Here is a 22459-nt window from a genome sequence, read left to right on the forward strand (position 1 = left end):
TTGCAAAAATAAATTAAAATTTTTATTTTATTAATTTATAAAAATAAATTAAAACATTTATTTTATCCCCTTTTCCCAAATTTTTCCACAGTCTTTTCTCAGCAGTCCTTTTTGTAATGTTTTATTTTACCAATTGAATAAGGAAGCCTTTCAAGGTGGCAGTGATTGCCCTGTGTTATATATTAGGAATCTCAGAAGATGCCGATGGGCAAGAAGCCTAAAATAAAACACAAGGGGAGCATAGAGCCCACCCATGCTCACCCACACCTTTCTCTTATATTGAGTTTCTGTGTTATAAAGGATGAACACATTATTGTCACGAGAGTCAAAAGCTATTATAGACTTCAAATAGTTTCTTCTGCCTTGTTTTTTCTACTGAGTAATTTAAAGAACAATATGCTTCTGTCCACATGTACTTTAACTAAGAATGGACAATTAATAAGCTTGATTTTTCTTCTGTGGGAACATACCTGTCTCTAGTAAATTCATAATTCTTCTCCATTCAATTACAGTAGGTCTGATTTCTGCTCATCTCCATTTCTTTGTAGCCTCTACATGTCTCTGAAGATACGCGTGTTCCAACTTAATTTTCCATTGTGGGGAAACAGACAAGTGTGTCTGACACGTACTGAACAGGAAATAAGAAAGCATTTTTATGTGAAGAAAATGTAAGTGCCATCTGAAATCAGGCAAGCAGTTAATTAAAAAGCATCAATCTATGTACATTTGAAGAAGTGGTCCTCCTGGGAAACTGGACCAATCTGGATTTCAGTCAAATCTTATTTCCAACATGCTTAATTTTAAGATTTTTTTGGAGGTTGAATGATTATATACAAGTGTGATAGGATATTTCTTTAAAATTATTGCCATCCCCAAGGTAAGCACTTATTGTTTTGTTTAGATTTCACATAAGGCATTGCACTATGCTTTGGAAATAACACATACAGACTGGAATAACAATTATTTCTTTTTTGAATCTAAGTTCAATATGAATGAAATCTTAGGTTATTATGGTATTTTACTTTATAGATTAGCATGGAAGGCTTTTTTTCAATAATAAAGATAAGCTCTAAAAGAATTTGGATGTTTCACTATTAGGTTACTATAATTTTTTAAAAGAACTAATATTAATTGCATTTTTTTTGCGATCAAAAATGTGAAGAAAAATGCAATAAAATGTTGGTACGTGGCCTTCGCTATTATGAGTCAAATAATGTTCTCACAAACAATGGTAACTTATTTATGTAACTCATTGTTTCTTATAATAACTTTTTAGAATAATTAAGGTAGACTGCATTCAGCACATAAATGTTGTTAGTCGAAAAATTTCTGAAATGTCCTGCAAACTTTCTTTTCTGTTAAGCTTATTGAAGATAAATTAAACCTTTCCAAATGGTTCAGGGAACTCTTGGGAGAATTCATTGTTTTGTGGTTGGAAGATAGTCTAAAGTGTGAATGATAACATCATCATCATCATCATAATCCTAGCTAATACTTGTGATATGTATTATATTGCATGCAGGCAAGCCTTCAAGGATATTAGTTATATTAGCTACTCAATTCATATAACAACACTGTGAAGTACCAGTATCCTCCTCAAGTACAGAAGAGGTAACCCAAGCATTGGTGTTGGAAGGGTTAGTAATTGCCCTTGGGTAGTCCAGATCAGAGGATTCACTTTCAGGCACTCTATCCTTACAGTGTAAAGTCTCAGCCTCACACTTTTTATTATCTAAGATAAGCTCGTGTTCAGGTGTCAAGTTTGAATTTTGGCTTTATTACTTGGATATTGAATGATGGGTAAGTTCTTAGCTTTTCTAAGTTCCAATTTTTCTTTTTAATCTTTAGATGAGGATGCCATTAACATCACAGAGTGTTGCGAAGAGGAAATGAGGCAGTGTAGGCAAAGGGCTTGGCATGTGGGAAGCCAACCATGAAGAGTAACTTCCGTGACTTGTTTTTATTACTTCTATTTTATTAAAAGGTAAGAATTTACACGTGCTCTGTGACATGGGGAACTATTTGCATACCTGAAAAGTACACCTCAGTTGCTAAAAATTTTTAGTCTGTAACTATGGTTTTCTTCCTCATAATTGGTTATCTGCTTCTGCCATGTTCTGATATTGTTTAGTGGTGAAAAATAATATTGAATATGTAATGAATCACACCATCATGTATGATTATATTGCACCAATAAAAAATATGGAGAAAAACATAAGCTCTAGAAAATTCAGCTCCATCATTTACTGATTTGTAGGCAATTTATTCATTTTTCTAAGCCACAGTTTTCCTTCTTTCAAAGGGGGATCTGTATTCTTATTGAAACAATTCCATAAATTTGATAATATGATACTGTCCCTTTGTGATATAAGTAAGAATTTCGAGAAAATATTCTATATCTTAAGATGCCCTCAATATAACCTTCTCAGCATCTGTTTTCTTTTCTTTTATTTCCAAGTTTGTCTACTTACTTCAGCATTTTAAATTTGGTCAGGACAACTCATTCAATATTCCTTCTTATTTTTCCCAAATGCCTGATTGCCTTTGAACACCTCCTTTATTTGTCTTTCATTTTTTAGCACTGGCAGATTTGGTATATTTGTTGCCATCGTTTGGGATGGTTTGGCGGGAAAGGTTTTCCTAAGGGAGAAAGATTTCATATCACCCCACCCCTTTTGTGGGGAAAGCAGGTTGGCTTCTATTACCAGTTTTGACACATTCATATTGTGGAAATTGTTTGCATGTATCAGTTTTTGAAATAGCTAGTTCCACTCTCTATTTTCCTGATTGCTTTTGATTCAGCCAATTTCATTTGGCGCTCTCTCTCTCTCTCTCTCTTCCACTTGTATTAGGAATTTTGTAACTGCAGAAATAATGAGTTGGAAACAATAATTATGTATACCTTTAGAGGAAAACACAGACATACAGATTCAATGTAATTCCTATCAAAATGTCAATGATATTGTGTGCATGTACAAATATGTAACAACAAATCCCATCATTATGTACCATTAAAATGTGGAAAAAATACCAATGACATTCTCCATAGGGCTAGAGAAAATAATTCCACAGTTAATTGGAAACACACACACATACACACACACACACACACACACACAAAGCTTCAATAGCAATCTTGAGCCAAAGAACAAAACAGGAGGCCTTATACCAACTGACTTCAAAACATACTTTAAAGCTGTGGTCACAGAAAGAGCATGATATTGGCTGAAAAACTGACACATGAACCATTGGAACAGAAGTACACCAAGATCTACACATCTACAGCAATTGATTTTCAACAAAGGTGATAAGAACACACATTGGAGAAAGACAGTCTTTTTAATAAATGAAGTTGGGAAAACTGAATATCCACATCGAAAGGATGAAACTAGACCCCTCTCTTTCCCTATATGCAAAAATCAACTTGAAATGAACTAAAGTCTTAAGACCTGAAACTACTAAAAGAAAATAGGGGAAGCGCTTTGGGATATTGGAATGGGTAGGATTTTTGGGCAAAATCCCCAAAACATAGGGAACAAAAGGAAAAATAGACAAATGTGATTACATCAAATAAAAAGCTTCGACACATCAAAGAAAACAACAGAGCAAAAAAAAAAAAAAAAAAAAAAAAAAAACAAAACCAAAAAACCCCCAAAACCCCCCAAAAAACCAGCCTACATAATGGGATAAAATGTTTGCAAGTTATACATCCGATAAGGGATAGATATCCAGAGTTAATAAGGAACTCCCAAAACTCAACAGCAAAATTCTGCAAGTAGCACAGTTTAAAAATGGGCAATAGATCGAAATAGACATTTCTAAAAGAAGGTATATAAATTCTGACAGGTATATGAAAAAAATTCTCAATATCACTAATCATCACTTCACCCTGTAAAAACAGCAATTATCAAAAAGACTAAAGAGAGTAGGTGCTGGAAAGGATGTGGAAAAAAGGGAAGCCTTCCACACTGAGGATAGGAATATGAATCAATTCAGCCATTATGCAAAATGGTATGGAGATTCCTAAAAATACAGCACTAAACATACAGCAGTGAATGATCCAACAATCCCATTACTGTGTATATGTCCAAAGGAAACCAAATCAGTATGTTGAAGGGGCAGCTGCACTCCCATGTCCATCACAGCACTCTTACAATAACTAAGAAATAAAAACAAGCTCAGTGTCTGTCAGTTGATGAATAGATAAAGAAGATGGGGCACATAGATAGGTTAATATTCAGCCACAAAAATGAATGAAATCCTATCATTTGGGGCAACGTGGATGTAACTGGAAATCATTGTAAGGGAAGTAAGCCAGGCACAGGAAAATAAGTACTGCATGATCTCACTCATGTGGAATCTAAAAAGTTAACCTCATAGAAGATGGGAATAGAATGGTGGTGACCAGAGACTAGGAGAGGAGCGGGGATAGGGAGAGGCTTATCCATGGGTACCAAGTTGTAGTTAGATAGGAACAAGGAGTTCTGGTGTGCTGCTGTGCAGTGGGCGACTACTGAGAACAACAATGTGCTGTACATTTCAAAAAGCTAAAAAAAAAAAGGATTTTGAATATTTTTACCACAAAATGAAAAATATGTGAGGAGCTTAACCTATTTAACCTGATTTAATCATCAGGCAATATATACATATGTCAGGACAGTTCAGAGCCCTTCACTAATATATGTAATATTCATATTTTTGTGTATCAGTTAAAAAAAAGGAAAACACTATATAATTGTGCTTGAACAAATTGTGAAGCATGAAAATGACACGCTTGGGTCAGCTTCTCAGCTCCTTTGTTGCCTATGGTAAAGATCCCTAAGTTTATCAACCCCTCTGGTGCGGCCAGATGAAATGGTACAGAGGACTGTTTTGCAAGGAAACTGCCACCGTAGAAAGAGTCAGGTCATAGGAAGGAGTCATAGATGAGTTTGAAATACAAAATCTATCTCTGTCTTTCACCATTCTAGCATTACTTTTTAAAGAGTTCTCAGATTTTCATATTTTAAAATTCATTTTACTGTTGTTTTAAAACATGACAATTATTTTGTCCATTGACACTTTAGGATTTAGATATTTTAATTAGGTGATAGTTTCATATAGTTAAAAACGAATCCCCCAAACCTTCATTATTAAAGAGATAACAGAAGTCTTACTCTTGCCTGTTTCTCACCAGTCCATTTTCTACTTGCTTTATCTTCTTTTATTAGTTTCTCATATATCCTTCAAATATACAACTATAAGCAAAGATTAACTATATTCATATTTCATCACTTCTTTTTCCAACTTGATTTTTTAATTTAATATATGGTAACATCTTTTCATATTAGTATCTAAGAGATAAGTGGGTCTAACATTGTTTACATGACTGGTCTCATACAGATACACACTGGAGTTATTTCTCATTTTTTTTTGCTTGTATAATTAAAACTGTAGTGAATAACAGGCTACTTGTACCATATAACGTGGGAAGTTTATCTGTAGGATATATTCCCAGAACTGAGATGGCTGGGTAGAGGGAGAATGCATTTGGTAGTGTGATAGTTATGACCAAATGGGCCTCTGAAGAGCATCATATGTGCTGATTAGCAAAGTAGGGGGTGCCTCTTTCCCCTTGGCTTTGGGAGCATATGTTAACAAATGCCAGGCTTTTGACCCTCTTGTAGGTGAGAAGTAGTATAATTATTGTAATTTAAGTTTTTTATTTTGTATGAATGATATCAAGTGTCTTTGTATAGGTTTAAAGATATTAGTTCTTTCCTCTGAATTTCCAGTTGTTTATATATCAAAGAAATTAGATTTTTGTCTGGGATGTCACATAATTTTGTTTCCATTTTGTTACTTGTTTTTTTTTTCTTCACTTAAAGTGTCTAGTAAAGGGCTGGGGATGTGGCGCAAGCGGTAGCATGCTCCCCTGGCATGTGTGCGGCCCGGGTTCGATCCTCAGCACCACATACAAAACAAAGATGTTGTGTCTGCCGAAAACTAAAAAAAATAAATATTAAAATTCTCTCTCTCTCTCTCTCTCTCTCTCTCAAAAAAAGTATCTAGTAGAAGCTTATTATTTTTTATGAAATAAATTTGTCAACTTTCCTTTAATGGATTTTGAATTTTGACAGCTGATTAGAAAGCCTTTTCTCTGCTGAAAGTTATAAAAGATTTTGTCCATGTTTTCTTCTAGTAATTTTATGGTTTGATCTTTTATATATTTAATTTAGATTTTTTGTATATTTAAATTTTATATATTTAAATTTCTTGGATCCAATTCCATCATCTCCCAAATAGTGATTTCTTTTCGTAGCACCATGTATTTTAAAAAAGCTATCTTTTGCCCACTAATAGGAATGCAGTATGTATTTGGGCCAATTTTTGGACTTTCCATTCTGTTCCAGTGGCTTGTATGTCTACTTGCAAACTTATAGCATGCTACTTTACTTTTCATGCCATTCTAAATAGTTTTAAAAGTAGTAGAAGTCTTCCACAGGGTCCCTCATCTCTTTACATGTACATGATTAATATGAATAATGACTATTCAGCAAGGTGCTTTTTTTTTATAGTATCGCTAAATATAGATTGACCATGCTTAAGGAATGAATAGGGTGTTTTTTATTTTTTACTTGATAGAGTATATGTTATATGTGATAGAAAGTAAGGAAGGACAGGATTTCTTTTAAAAAATGTTCTGTTGTTTGACATTTTATATACGTCTTTGATACCTGTTGAATGAAATACTATGACTACAATGAAAATGCTTGTAAAATGCTTGTATGGATATAATTCATTGTCTGTCCTTGGTTCCAGTCCAGTCCTTTTCCTCTTTGTTTATGGTACTGCTGCCAGTGTGACTTGTTTTAAACATGATCATGCCAGTCTCTTATATAAATAGATCAGTGACTATGTGTCAGAGTGAAGCGACCACATGAATGGCAGTTAAGCCACCTAAAAGTCAAATGATTTTCGAGTATTAACTTTGTTTTATAACAGCAGTGTTATGTATGATAAGAAGCAAAATGACCTTTGCCCTTGATCTATAGAGTTTACTACCTAATGGAGAAGACTTAGGCTGACCATGGGATCATACCCAAGTGTGATGTGGCTCTAATACAGCCTTGAGCTCCCTATCTAGGCTTGTCACCTCCTATTACCTGGCTCTCCAGCTATGACAAAATATTCGCAGTTTCTCAAATTAAACCACTCTCACTTATCTCTGTGATTTTGTGTCTGCAACATTTTTCTTGGAATGTCTAGATACATTTGACTGAGTCTTTCCTTACTCCATGGAAGAAGCATTTATTCTGAGAAACTTTCCCATACCCTCTGCTCTTCTTTGCTGCCTCCTTTCCTTTCTTGCTTCCTTCCCTTTTAATATTTATTGTCTGGTATGTGCCATGCTCTATGCTGGAGATACCATGGCGATTCAGAATAGCTGGATCCTTGTTTGCACTGTGTACCAGGCAGTATGCAATCCTGGGTGATGCAAATATAAACAAGCAAGGCTGTTTCCAGGGAAATCACAGTGTGGGGGAGACAGCACACTTTAAAATGTGATAGCAAGTGAAATGCTGGAGATATTTGGAGGGTGTTATTTAACTAAAGACAGCCATTTCAGGAAAGTGTAGGTTCGAGTCAAATGATTCTGGAGAGGTTTCCTGATGTAAATTTTAAAGAAAGATTCGATGTTGACTAATTAAGCAGGGCGAGTATTTGAGAGAGGCATTCTTTAGAAAATTGCATGGATGAAAATTAGGGAGGGAGAACCAGCAACAAGAGCCGTTTTTTTTGAAAGCCATTTTGTGATGGGACTGGAGAGGGAGCAGAGATCTAGTACAGAAGGCTTGAGAGACTGTCAGGGCAGGGAATGATCTGATTTGACACATCCTCCCCAGTGGATACATAGAGGTAAGATCCGAGGAAGGGAGATTGGTCTGGAGAGCTGTTCAGAAGGTGGACATCACAGGACTAGATGTGGAAGTGACTGAGACAAAGGCAGGCTTCAGAAAATCTAGCACGCTGTACAGAAAGCAATGGGATCTGAAATAGTACAGCTAAATAATGAAAGTCAGACAAATCCACCAAATGCCAAAGCCAACTCTGAAAACATTGATGAATAATGTAGTCTTTGGGGGCTTTTAGATGACTGTTCTATGTACTTGTTTATTTTAGAATTTATTGTATGTAGCTGACACTTATTAAGCGATCGCTGTGCATGTGACTGTTTTAAGCAATTGACATGCATGAATGGATTTATTCTCAATAATCCTATGAAGTAAGTAGGTGGCGACTTATTCCCATTTTTATAGATGAGGAAATGGAGGAAAAGGGTAATTAGATGATTTGCATAAAATTCCACAATTAGTAGTGGACCTCGTTTTGGTGGGACCTCAAATGTCATTTTGATCATTGTTGGTGGAATTGCATTCTTAATTTCCTCTTTGTATTGTTCATTGCTGCTGTATAGAAACAAAACTGATTTTTGCAGGTTGATCTTATACCCTGAAACTTTGCAAAATTTGCTTAATAACTATAGTAGTGTGTGTGTGTGTTTGTGTGTGTGTATGTATGTATGTGTGTATGTGTATTTTTATGGGCTACTGCCCTAAATTTTGTTATATTTTTTTCCTTCAAAAATCTGTTGCTATTGATTTAATTTAGAATAGATAAAGTCTTTAAACACATCTTCTGTATTTTTAGAATGCTACAGACGGTATATCTTTTAATTTTACTTCTCACATTGTCTGGCTTGGAGATTTTGTATGTTTAAAAAAGATCTAAAAACAAATCAAGTCTTCAGTAACATTTTCAAGTGCTAAAGAAAAAAGTGTGTTCGAGGCCAACAATGCTGCCATCAATTAAGAACACTGGAAGTTTCTGTGGATTGATTTGTTTTGGTTGGAGAATTATGTAGAGTTAAGGCAATATCAGTTACTCTGATTGAATGACCCTCATCTAATTAGATAGCTTAGGTGGCCCTCTCTTCCTGGCAAATGATGGCTCTGCAAATCTGTTCTTGATTTGAAGGAAATTGTGGCTATTCAATTCTTTTCAGAGTAAAAAAGTAACTTGTTTCCTCTTTCTTCTTCACTAATTTATGGTCCCTTGAAAGGCAGGGTTGACTGTTTTTTCTCCCCAAATGGGTCTCCCCCTGCCTTGTTCCAATTCAATTTTGTGTATGAAAATGAATTTCTTTCCATTTTTATTTTCTGCTCCTAAGACATATGTGGAATTTTAGTGACTGTTAACTTAAGATGCTGAAAGCACATTCCTTTCCCACCATTTTGGTGTCTGACCTATTCCAGTGCTTCCTGCTCTTGCAGCCTTGACCTTAGCCCTTGGTTATGATAGATGTGCAACAAATGGATCACATCAAAGCCTCTCAGTACTCAAAGAGACCTCAGAGGTCATTTTCTGGTGAGAAACTAACCCTCACTCCACATTCCTAGTTTTAGGATTTCAATGCATCTTGCAAATGTCAACTCATAAAGTGCAGTTCGTATTCTGTCTCAACAGAAAGATGGAGACATTCACATCCAAGTCAATGGGAATAAATACCAACTAATTATTTATATTCAGATGCAGAGCTCTGGCTCCTGGATTCTGAAAGATATAGGGAAGAAAAAAGCAGACACCCAAAAAATCACGATTAGGGAGACAGCTTAGGAATCTGGCGTCTTGTCTCTTCTAAAGATGAATCACTGAGCCAACGCAGTGGTATACACCTGTAATCCCAGTGCCTTGGGAGGCTGAAGCAGGAGGATTACAAATTCAAAACTAGCCTCAGCAATTTAGTGAGGCCCTAAGCAACATAGAAATACCCTGTCTCAAAATAAAAATTAAAAGGGGCTAGGAATGCGGCTTAGTGGTTGCGTCCCTTAGTTCAATCCCTGGAACAAAAACAAAAATAAAAGATCTATCACCCAGTTCACAACTAAGGAGCACAAGTTTATTGTACCAAGTTCTTCCTGATAGCATTATGGTTTGGACCCTGTACTCATAAACTCTTATGCAAATGTGTTCAGCGTTCCTAACATCTGTCCCATGTGCTTACTGGTACTGTAGTCTGTGACTCCTCCAGAATATTACATGCATTTTATACCTGATAATTATGTCTGTAGATTCATTTTTGTTGTATCTAATAAGCCTTAAGTGAAAAAATAGTGTTCTTTATATTATTTTAAACTAAAATGTGCATTCAGAAATTCTGGAAAAGTGTTTCTGTGGTTGAGCCCATTGATACTGTTTAATTTGTTTGGTCTTACATCTCATCCTACCTTTAAGATTTTTGTTGAAATGCATTCTGTTGCATTTGAAAACTTCTGTGCCCCTTTTCTACTTTCTCAAGGTTTTCTATATGGTAAGTATAGTTCAGAGAGAATACTTAGTTTTTTAAAAAAATCATGTTTTATAAATGTGCTTTCAATAATTTACATATACTTAGAGTATCTCTGTAAATCTGGGACATTAGTATAAAGGAGAAAAGTTGGATATAATGTATCTATATTTGAAGATAAGTATTTTCCCAAGTGAGTGAATCTCCTAAATGAGTGGAGGAAAGGTCTTTTTATATGTTCCAGCTTACATGGCTCTTTTAGGCCTCAGTTGCCTTTCCAGGTTAAGATGGCCCAGTGAGGCCAGCCATGGTGGACTCTGTCTCTTCCTACCCATGTATTGTGCTTCATGCCTACTCTCTGTGCTTCATGCCTACTCTCTGTGCTTCAAAATTGCTTCCAAGGTAAAGGCCTTGCACTGCTATGAAATGCTCCTTCTTTTCCCATTTTCAGCCTCAGTCTCAGCCTCAACACTTCCTCAGGGACTGATTCTCTATTCTACCTCTCTCTCTGCTCCTCCTTGGTCACTCCCAAAATGACCTGTATATGTCAGGAAAAGCAATTACTTATATATTTCCCAAGAAGCACACCAAACAATAATTAAATACTTGATTTTCTTTTCCTGTTAGTCTGTAGGTCTGGAGGGCTTTTCTCCCCCAGTACAATATGGGCTTGAAGAATTTAGATGTGTTCTATCCATCAGTGCATTCCGGCACCTGGCAGTATGCAGATACCAATAAATAGTTGCTGAATGGATGGACAGATGAACAGTTCATATACTTCATGGAATGACGAACTATAATCTCTTTCTTGTCTTCCTAAAATAATTAGAACTCTTTGGGAAAAGGTCACATATATAGTATCTACACAAAGGTGAGACGCATTTGACACCAACAGAATCCAGGGGCTTGGGCTAGTTGGTGCTGTTGACATAGAAAATCTGAAAATTATGAAAGACTTTAGAGGAACTTCTCTGAGTTTCTAGAACAGTGATTTCTAAATTTGTGCTGATATATCCAGAAGGTTTTATATGTAATATAAAAACAAATACAGTGCATTGCTCACCTTGGTATTAATATTATTTTGACTGATTTTAATTTTATCGAATCTGTTATGTTCTCAGTACTTAAAATTTTGTGCCTCAGTCACAGCATATTAAGTTCAATATGAATTAAGAGTGATAAAGTGTTGAATTCCATTTGCATCATTTGGATTTATTTTAAATTAATTTTAGAAATAAATCCACACCAAATTAGGAGCTGACTCTGGGGAAGGGTTCTCTATAACACGTCTCTACATGCACATGGAGTTTGGAACCCTTTGATGCTGGTCTTAGAGAATTTAGGATTGTGGGTCTTGATTTTACAAAGAGAAGAAGAAAGTACACAAAAATTTATAACTGAAATAATTATTACATACACGTTTCAGAGGGAGAGAGACTCTAACCTAACTAGTATTTGTAGTATGTGTTGGTTAAAGTGATGACATTTCCTTGGAAATTGGAAAAAAACTTAATTGATAACTGTGATGATTAATTTTATATGTCAACTTGGCTCTGTCATACTCCCTAGATATTTGGTCAAACACTGATCTGGAGTTGCTGTGAAGATATATGTATTTTTTACTTGAGATTAACATTTAATATATTTTGAGTAAAGCAGCTTGCCATCTGTAATGCAGGTGTGCTTCATCTAGTCCGTGGACAGTCTTGAGTTTAAAAAAAAACTGACCTTCCCCAAGGAAGACGGAATTCTGGCAGCAGACTGCCTTTGGACTCAAGATGAAATATCAACTCTTCCCTGGGGCTCCAGCCAGCTGGTTTACCCAGTAGAATTTGGACTTGATAGTCCCCACAAATTAACGAGCCAACTCTTTAAAATCTGTCTGTCTCCCCCCACTTTCTCTCGCCCTCTCTCTCACACACAGCCTGTTGATTCTTTTTCTCTGGAGAACCCAAATGTAATAAGCACATCTAAAATGATATCTCTTATCAGTGTGTGTGGTTGTGTTTTCAGAAATGTCATTGAAACCTTGACATATTTAGTTGGCCCTCACACCATCCTGTGCAGGGGATTGAGGTGGATCACCACATCCCAGCAGGAAAGTTTTATTTGTTCTTTGCTGGATTATAGGGGATCTGTGAGTTGTATCATTGAAAGTTTCCCCTTCCTGTTACAAGTTAACATGAAGAAATAGTAAAAAAAAAAAAAAAAAAAAAAATGAAGGTGAGATCCTACTTTCAGACTTGGCCAAAGGAACTCCCATCTTGAGAAAAGACCACAACAGAGAAATGACTGCTCTGAATAAATAACCAAGACTTCTGTCATTCACCTTGTTTCCAATGTATGCCAGCCCCAGGGCCCAGGTTTAGAATCTATACCCCTCTTCTCCGTCAGGTATCCTGCCAGCCCCTCTCTTACATGGGATCTGCCCCATGTTCTTTGTGTCTTCACTCTCAGCTTTCCTTTAGTCCTCTGTGGTCCTGTTAAAATTTGAGAGACAGCATCATTAAAACGTTTACTTAACACTTATTATATGTCAACTTCTGGTCTACATGTTTTGTATGTCTTAGACCATTAAATCCTATTGACCCTATGAATGAGGTACTGGTATTATTCCAATTTTTCAGGTGAGAAATTTTAGAAGTTTAAATAAGTTCCCAAGGCCACATATTGTAATGGCAGAGCATAGATTTGAGCCAAGCCAGTCTGAGTCTAGAGCTTATGTTAATAAATACACTCTCGTGTTAAACATCACAACAGTGCTGTGCTATAAGTGAATGGCCCTAGCTTACTGTGTTTTCCTCTCCAGTCACAGCTGGATTTGAATGATGATGCCCAGGGATTGAGTTGTATGGGATCTCCAGGTCCTAGAATGAGGCCAAGGGAAGGTTTCCTGGGGGTGCTCAGGTCTTTGCACATATGAGCCCTCCTTTCACATCAGCAAATTGCAGCTTCCTTTCCTCTTTCCATTATTTTTTTATTTGATCTTCTGCAACATCCCCTTTATCGGTGGTATAAATACTCCTCTTAACTTCTTAATTTTTAATTTATGGCAAAGCTAAGATTGCAGAATTTGGTAACATTTTATTGTTAGATAGAAATTTGCTAGCAGTCATTTGATGTATGTCTGTGGTTTTGTCAGCCCCACATAAATCAGAGACTTACCCTTCAGTTGCCAGGAGGCACAATGAGGTTGGAAGAGATTTCCCCTGGAAGTTAATAATAATGGCCAGTCCTTGCGTTGCAGGTGAGAGAGCTGAGGCTACAGAGCTGAGGCTGGAGCGCCGAGGTGATGTGTAGGGAAGCAGGTTACTGACGACACTTGAATGTAAGCTTAAAGGATGAAAGAATCAACAAAGTGGAGACAAGTGGCAAGAACATTCCAAGGAAGAGCAAGGAGATGGGCCTTTGAAGGATCTAGAGTGAGGAGAGAACTGGAGGAGGTTTTGTCTGGATGAAGTATGGGGCAGGTGGAGGTGACACCGGAGGCAGGAGCCTCGTGATGATATGTGTTACTTTGAAAATTAAACGGCACAGTGAAGGGATTTGGGGATCCCAAATAGAGACACCTTTGGGAAGACTAGTCAGAAGAGGTGTGGAGGGAGGATTGGTGGAGAAACAAGGTAAGATGCAGAGAGATGACTTAGGGCGAGGTTGATATTTGCTCAGTACCCCCCCTCCCCCGTTTAGGGTCAGCATCGTTCCCTTTTTCTCTGAATAACTGCTTCTCTCCTACTCCATATGTGTTTGGGGAAGTTCCACTGTTTCCTGCCTCTTCTCCTCGGTTGTGTAGGTACACATATTTCTTAGGCCTAGATGATGCTGGTATCCATTCAAGCTTGTCCTCAGGCATTCTGATCTGGCCAAGGAACACACATGTGACTTAATTGATGTCAACCAGTTTCTGGGGTTAGAATTTTAAATATGCCGACATGGAAGACTAAGTCATTCCTTCTCTTTTAGGATTCCTAAATGAAAGTGATAGGAGCCTGGATATTAGTCTCATAGGGTTCTTGTACAAAAGTACCACCAATCAAGGTGTCAGTGAGGCAGTGCTCTGAAGGTGCGAGGGCTGCATCCTTCTTTATTTTGTGTAGCTGCTGGTGATTCTTGGCACTCCTTAGCTGGATCCATCAGCCAGTATTTACCTGTTGTCCCGCGACCATCTTTTCCCTTTAGGTCTCCGAGCCCAAACTGTCCTCTTCTTATTCAGATGCTTGTCAATGAATTATAGAGCCTACCCTGACTCAGTATGATCTCATTGTAATTGGATTACATCTGTAAAGACACTGTTTCTAATTAAAGTCACATTTACAGGTTCTAGATGAACATGCATTTTTGTGGGGGTGGCAACATGTAATTCCATAGAGCCTTCTTTCCTAATATCTGGGTAATCTCATTGCACTGGGACAGAAAAAGGCTATAGCACATTTGAAACAGAGACAACAGGTAGACAGGGTATTGGCAGATAAAGACTTCTAGTTTCTGGTTTTTAAGTGCTTAATTGCACTGGGTCCCACAATGATTTTTTGTATTTTATGGTATGCCCAAATTTCCTTTTTTTTTTTTTCAGAAAATATCTGCACTTCCTCATTCTTTTCTTCTGCTTAGGCTAGACTAAGTTAGGTTTCTATCCCTTCTGCTAAAATAGTAGTTCTGACAAATACAGAGATTATGACACCATTCCAGGTGGAAAGTAAAACTGATTTGAGACCTAGTGGAAGTAGTGGTAATTAGTGGCAAGGAATCTAGAAGGTGGAATCTAGAGTAGCTTGCACTCTACTTAATGTTTGGATTAAGGGAGAAGAATGAATCCATAATAATCCTTGCAGTGACTAGGTAGTTGATGGGGATGTTCCCTGAAAGAGATGGAGGACAAGTACAAAAATGCAGGCAATTCAGTTTTTGGAAACTTCTTTAGACTTTTATTATTTATAAGCCCTCTGAAGTCTTGATTTTCTTGAGGGCATATTTTATTTATTTATTTATTTTGTGTGGCACTGGGAATTGAACCCAGGGCCTTGTGTATGCAAGGCAAGCATTCTACCAACTAAGCTATCTCCCCAGCCCCTTATTTTATGTATGTATGTATGTATGTATGTATGTATGTATGTATGTGTTGGAAATAGAGTCCAGGGTCTCATGCATGCTGGGCATGCAATTTACCACTAAACTGAAGCTCCAACTCCATTGATTATTTTGTCTTGAGTGTTTGCTATGATTTATTGGGCACATGGTAGATAGGTAGATATGCCACAATGTTTGTAACAAATACCTAGATAAGTCAACGTATAAAGAGAAAAGGTTTATTTTGGCTCACGATTTTAGAGATTTCAGCCCATGGCTGGCCCATTACTTAGGACCTGTGGTAGCACATCATAGTGGGAGTGCATGGTGGAACAAATTCATTCCCCTTAGGAAATAAAGAGAGGAAGGGAAAGGATCTGGGGTCCTACCACCCCTTCAAAGGCAGGCCCTAGTGACTAAACGATCTCCCAGGAGGCCCCACTTCTAAGTTTCCATCACCTCCCAACAATGCTGACCCAGGGAATAACCTTTGACCATATGGGCCTTTGAGAGATATTTAAAATCCAAACTATAGCAATGTTTACCCTATTAAAAAAAATCCAGAGTTTGAAAGGCAAAATCTCTCCCTCTCTCTCTCTCTCTCTCTCTCTCTCTCTCTCTCTCTCTCTCTCTCTCTTTCTCTCTCCCCCACCCCAGTCAATAGAACACATGCCCCATGTTCTTCAGCCTGAAGATGTTTGTATCTATGCTCAGTTCCCTGGAGTGCCCTTAATTATGTGTAGTAGAAGTTTGCATGCAAAAGGTCACTGGAATCACATTTATATGACAATTGCTAAATTGTTTGAAAAAGAGGGTAAAAAGTAAACTCATAATATAATCCATGGGGAAGCTGGCCATTATTTAAACATGTTAACATAAAAACAAAGATTCCTTCTTGGGACAGAGAATTTTAACTGTTTCGATCCCCCTGCCATACACTTACTTCCTCCTTTAAGGTGTACAATGATGGAAACTCTTTGAGGCCAAAATAAAGTTTACAAGCTACTTTTAGTGATTAATAGTTAAATTAGCTGTAATAGAGATTCAATAAATGTTTGCTGAAGGTATCTACAGTTGGAAGTCATTGCTCATCTAAGGATGCTCCTCAGTTATTTCCATAATAAGAAATGAATAATATATGAGTATATTTATTCTAAATATCTCAGTGTGTATTTTGGAATTCATAAAACCATGAGAGATGGTTTAGAACAAATGCATTTAATGATCAATTAATATTGGAGTGTGTGAATCAACCAACAGACTGGAATTGTGGTTTTTTAAAAATTTTTGTAGGGTGGCAGTAGTATTACAGATGGCCAGTAAAATCTTTTTATGAATTTGTGAAGTCAGTGATCATATTTGGTGCTCTAAGGAACAGGCTTTTGGATTTATATGGTCACTGATAGTGCAGGGAAATTTGCTATGTATTTTGGCACAACACAGTAATAAAGAATTAAAAAAATATAAGTAGATCAAGAGGTGAAATTCAACTTGACTATAAAAAATCAAAACAGCTGAAGAACATAAACTCTAGCAATTGTTTTACTGAATCTGACAGCTTTTATAACTTGTAAAAAATCATGGGAGGTGAAATTTAAACTCTCGTGTCTGCATCACAGTTCTTCTTTGCCCACATCATCTGGCAATTACTTGTCTCTTCTTTCAACCAGAGTCATGTTTGTGAAAGCCTAAAATCGTGTATTTAGGCAAATTTCTTTTGAATATCATGCATTCTTACAAGATCCAACAGCCTAGAATCTTCATGTGGTTCCTTTAAAAAGAGGCTTGATTTGGGTAGTTCCCCAATCCCATCTTACGTCTTAAATATTTTCTTTTACAGTCCTTAGCTTTTTATGTCTCTCATTTTTCTATCCTGAGTTTTAAAATATTTTTTCCTTTGGTTAAAAATAACAAGCTAGGTAAGATAAGAAATTCTTGTGTGTAGGACCTTAAAAAATAAGATGAATTCAGGAAACCAAATAACTCAAGTGCTTCCGGTAGCATAAGGACCCTGGGGGCCATGCACTTAAGTAGGCACATTAGGACTCCAGACCACCATGTCCCATTTAAGGAAAGCACTGTAGAAATTTGCTGTACAATAAAGGAGGAGAGTGCCTTGTGGTTTTATAGCACCTTTCTTCCAAAGTATTCAAATGTGCTTTTATATGGATCATCTCCTTTGTCCTAAAAACATTTCTGGATATAATTTTGTATTAATATGTTGTTCCTTAAGTACCTCAAGTAATTCATTCAATGGGGGATTACTTGCACCCTACTATGTGCCAGAATATGAGGTTTACAGATCACTAAAAAGCCTACTACTATCTCTGAGAACAGTATATTGACCAGAGACCTTAGCAATTTATAATAGACGGTGAGGCTAAGGGTAATGATAGGTGCAAATACTGTAGAATCACAGAGAACTGAGCACTAACTCTTCTTCAAGCATGAGACTGTAAAACTTGTACAGAGAAAACTCTTGAGCAAGTTCTCAACCATACTAGAAAACAAAGATGGGAATCTCTCTTTATCCAGCTTATTTCTCAGGAAGAGTCATTCTCCATAGTTTACTTATTCCCAGAGCTATGAAAAATATGGTGTGATTGTATGTGTGTGTATGCGTGCATGCATGCAAGTGTACACATATAGATTTGGGGAGTGATGTCAGGAGAGTATGCAAATAATTTGGAGACTCTGGAGAAAAAAAATCATACAAATCTTCCAAAGATTTTTCTATTGTTAATGTCAGAATATATCTCAGTTAGTTCATTTGTGCTATGAAGAAAAAAATATTGGTAATTTCTGCACTGGAGAGTTATTTTGTCAATTGGGAGAAGTAACATTATATGAAGTATATTATTCATAAAAACCTATTCTTAAATTATTTTCTCTGTAAAACATATCTATTGTGAATGACACCTCCAAATACAAAGAAATGTGTTATATAAATAAATGAGGAATAATCCATTTCTTGACTTAGCAATAAATAACACATGACAGAGTAGAATTTCTCTTTGTGTTAAAGGATCTGCTAATTATACTCCTCTTCCCTGAAGATGGTACTGATTCGTTACTGATTGAGATAGTAAGAACATAGGAACTGTGAGAAAAGCTGTTGAGGGAGTCATGGATTTTCTATAGTTTCTGTGACAGCTCTGATTTAGAAGAAATCTTTATTAAAATGAGGGGTGTCACAGTGTTGAGGTGCCTGGGTGAGCATTCAGGAAGCCCAGGTGCTGGTATTGACATTGAAACTAAATATCCCTGTCATTTAACCATTTGGAGATTCATTTGCTTCACTATAAAATAAAATGTTAATACATCACAATGAATTCTACCTTTGTGTATAACTATAATGCACCAACTAAAAAGATTAAATAGAAGGAAGATCAGTAGAGTGGAGGAAGGGGATCAGAAAGGAGAAGTACTAGGGATTGAAAGTGAGCAAACTGTATTATCTGCATTTATGATTATGTCAAAATGAACCCCAGTATTATGTATAACTACAATGTACTAATACAAATGTTTGGATTTAAAGATATCCAGCTTCTTCTGGTCATAACATTTTATAATTATGTGATATCACACCTGTTTATGCCATTTTACATTGGACTGTTCCTTAGTTCATAAGAGTTATCTCTGCCTGTTACAGGATTTTACCCCTCTCCTTTGTCTGGGAAATTATTGTTCATTTTTCAAGATCAAGGAACTAAAAAAGGACTTATAGATTTTGAATGTTATCTATGTGCAAGGTACTGACCAAAAGTCAAGGTGTATGCTTCTATTCTTGGTGTAATTTTTTTGTGTGTGTGTCCCAGGGATTCAACTCAGGGGCACTTGACCACTGAGCCACATCCCCAGCCCTATTTTGTATTTTATTTAGAGACAGGTCTCACTGAATTGCTTAGGGCCTCTTCACTACATGGCTGAGGTTGGTTTTGAACTTGTGATCCTCCTGCCTCAGCCTCACTAGCCATTGGGATTACAGGTGTGTGCCACTGTGCCTAGCTTGGTATGATTTTTTTATTATCAATTTTTAAATTTCTTTTAATTAGTTATACATGACAGTAGAATGAACTTATGTACTTTGATATATTATACATAGATGGGATATAATTTCTCATTTTTCTGAGTGTACCTGTTAGAGAATAATATTAGTCATGTAGTAGTCATGTATATACATAAAGTAATAATGTCTGTTTCATTCTACTATCTTTTCTATACCCACATCTCCTTACCTGCCCTCCCATCACTTCCCTCTACCTAATCTAAGGTAATGCTATTCTTCTCTAGTGCCCCCCCCCCATCTTATTGTGAATTAACATCCACATATTAGAGAAAACATTTGGACTTTTGTTTTGTGGGATTGGCTTATTTTGCTTAGCACAATATTCTCCAACTCCAACCATTTACTGGCGAATGCCATAATTTCACCCTTCTTTAAGCTGAGTAATGTTCCATTGAGTATATATACCACAGTTTCTTTATCCATTCATCTATTGAGGGACACCTAGTTTGGTTCCATAGTTTAGCTATTATGAATTGAGCTTCTAGAAACATTGATGTGGCTGCATTATTGTAGTATGCTGATTTTAAGTCCTTTGGGTATAAACCAAGGAGTGGGATAGCTGGGTCAAATGGTGGTTTCATTCCCAGTTTTCTGAGGAATCACCATACTGTAGTTGCACCAATTTGTAGTCCCACCAGCAATGTACAAGTATACCTTTTTCTCCACATCCTCGCCAACGTTTATGGTTGCTTGTATTCTTGATAATTACCATTCTAACTGGAGTGAAATGAAATCCTAGTTTTGATTTGCATTTCTTTAATTGCTAGAGATGTTGGACATTTTTCCATATATTTGTTGATTGATTATATTTCTTCTTTTGTGAAATGTCCGTTCATTTCCTTAGCCCATTTATTGATTGAGTTATTAATTTTTTTGGTGTTAAGTTTTTTGTGTTCTTTGTATATCCTGGGGATTAATGCTCTATCTGAGGTGCATGTTGCAAAAAAGTTTCTCCCAATCTGTAGGCTCTCTTCTTATATTATTGATTGTTTCCTTTGCTGAGAAGAAGCTTTTTAATTTTAATCCATCTCATTTATTGATTCTCGATTTTACATCTTGCACTTTAGGAGTCTTGTTAAGGAAGTCAGATCCTAGGCTAACATTGTGAAGATTTGGGCCTATTTTTTTTCTTCTATTAGGCACAGGGTCTCTGTTCTAGTGCCCAAGTCTTTAAACCACTTTGAGTTGATGTTTGTGCAGGGTGGGAGATCGAGGTTTAATTTCATTTTGCTACATATGGATTTCCAGTTTTGTCAGCACCATTTGTTGAATAGGTTATCTTTTCTCCAGTGAATGTTTTTGGCACCTCTGTCTAGTATGACAAAACTGTATTTATATGGGTTCGTCTCTGTGTCCTCTATTCTGTACCATTGGTTTACAAGTCTATGTTGGTGCCAATATCATGCTGTTTTTGTTACTATAGCTCTGTAGTATAGTCTGGTATTGTGATGCCTCCTACTTCACTTTTCTTGCTAAGGATTGCTTTACCTATTCTGGGTTTCTTATTTTTCCAGATAAATTTAATGATTGCTTTTTCTATTTCTATGAAGAATGTCATTGGGATTTTAATAGGAATTGCATTAAATCTGTATAACACTTTTGATAGTATGGCTATTTTGACAATATTAATTCTGCCTATCCAGGAACATGGGAGATCTTTCCATCTTCAAAGGTTTTCCTCAATTTCTTTCTTTAGTGTTCTATAGTTTTCATTGTAGAGCTCTTTCACCTCTTTTGTTAGATTGATTCTCAGGTATTTTATTTATTTTTTTGAGGCTATTGTGAATGGAATAGTTTTCCTAATTTCTCTTTGAGTGGATTCATTGCTGATGTATAGGAATGTGTTTGATTTATGGGTGTTGATTTTATATCCTGCTACTTTGCTGAATTCATTTATTAGTTCTAGAAGTTTTCTGGTGGATTTTTTTTTGATTTTCTAGATATAGAATCATGTCATCAGTAAGTAGTGATAGTTTAAGTTCTTCTTTACCTATTTGTATTCCCCTAATTTCTTTCTTTTATTTAATTGCTCTGGCTAGAGTTTCAAGGATGATGTTGAATAGAAGTGGTGAAAGAGGACAACCTTGTCTTGTTTCAGTTTTTAGAGGGAATTCTTTCAATTTTTCTCCACTTAGAATGATGCTGGCCTTGGGTTTATCATATATAGCTGTTACAATTGAGGTATGTTCCTACTATCCCTAGTTTTTCTAGTGTTTGAACGTGAAGAGGTGTGAATTTTGCCAAATGCTTTTTCTGCTTCTATTGAGATAATCATATGATTCTTGTTTTTAAGTCTATTAATACGATGAATTATGTTTACTGATTTCCATATGTTGAACCAACCCTGCATCCCTGGGATGAACCCCACTTGATCGTGGTGCACTATCTTTTAAATATGTTTTTCATGTGACTTGCCAAAATTTTATTGATAATTTTTGCATCTATAATCATCAGAGATATTGGTATGAAGTTTTCTTTCCATGATGTGTCTTTGTCTGGTTTTGGTATCAGGGTGATGCTAGCTAGTCTCATAGAATGAATTTGGAAGGGTTCCCTTCTTTTCTATTTCATAGAATACTTTGAGGACTTTTGGTGTTCTTCTTTGAAAGTCTTGTAGAACTCGGCTGAGAATCCATCTGGTCCTGGGCTTTTCTTGGTTGGTAGGCTTTTGATGTCATTTTCTATTTCATTACTTATAATTGATCTGTTTAAGTCATGTATGACCTCCTCATTCAGTTTGGGTAGTTCATATGTCTCTAGAAATTTGTCAATATCTTTGATATTTTGTATTTTATTGGATTATAAATTTTCAAAATAGTTTCTAATTATCTTCTTTATTTCAGACATATCTGTTGTGGTATTTCCTTCTTCATCTTCATTTTGAATTTTCTCTCTTTTTCTCTTCATTAGCATGGCCAGGGGTTTATCTATTATATTTATTTTTTCAAAGAACCAACTTTTTGTTTTGTCAATTTTTATCAATTATTTGTTTTGTT

At 36.2% G+C, this 22459-nt stretch overlaps 1 long non-coding RNA gene across 1 annotated transcript in view; it reads left to right on the top strand.

Moving 5' to 3' along the window:
- LOC131423857 (uncharacterized) overlaps nt 1-3636 on the top strand; it is a 56566-nt gene extending 52930 nt beyond the window's left edge. Inside the window, exons 2-3 of the long non-coding RNA XR_009225956.1 lie at nt 549-668; nt 1849-3636. This is a non-coding gene — a long non-coding RNA (uncharacterized LOC131423857). The remainder of the gene's footprint in view (nt 1-548; nt 669-1848) is intronic.
- The last annotated feature ends 18823 nt before the right edge of the window (nt 3637-22459 follow it).

Source organism: Marmota monax, unplaced genomic scaffold (assembly GCF_021218885.2).
Source record: "Marmota monax isolate L192 unplaced genomic scaffold, Marmota_monax_Labrador192_F-V1.1 WCK01_AAM20220418_F8-fsc00012, whole genome shotgun sequence".
In the NCBI taxonomy this organism is placed as follows: domain Eukaryota; kingdom Metazoa; phylum Chordata; class Mammalia; order Rodentia; family Sciuridae; genus Marmota; species Marmota monax.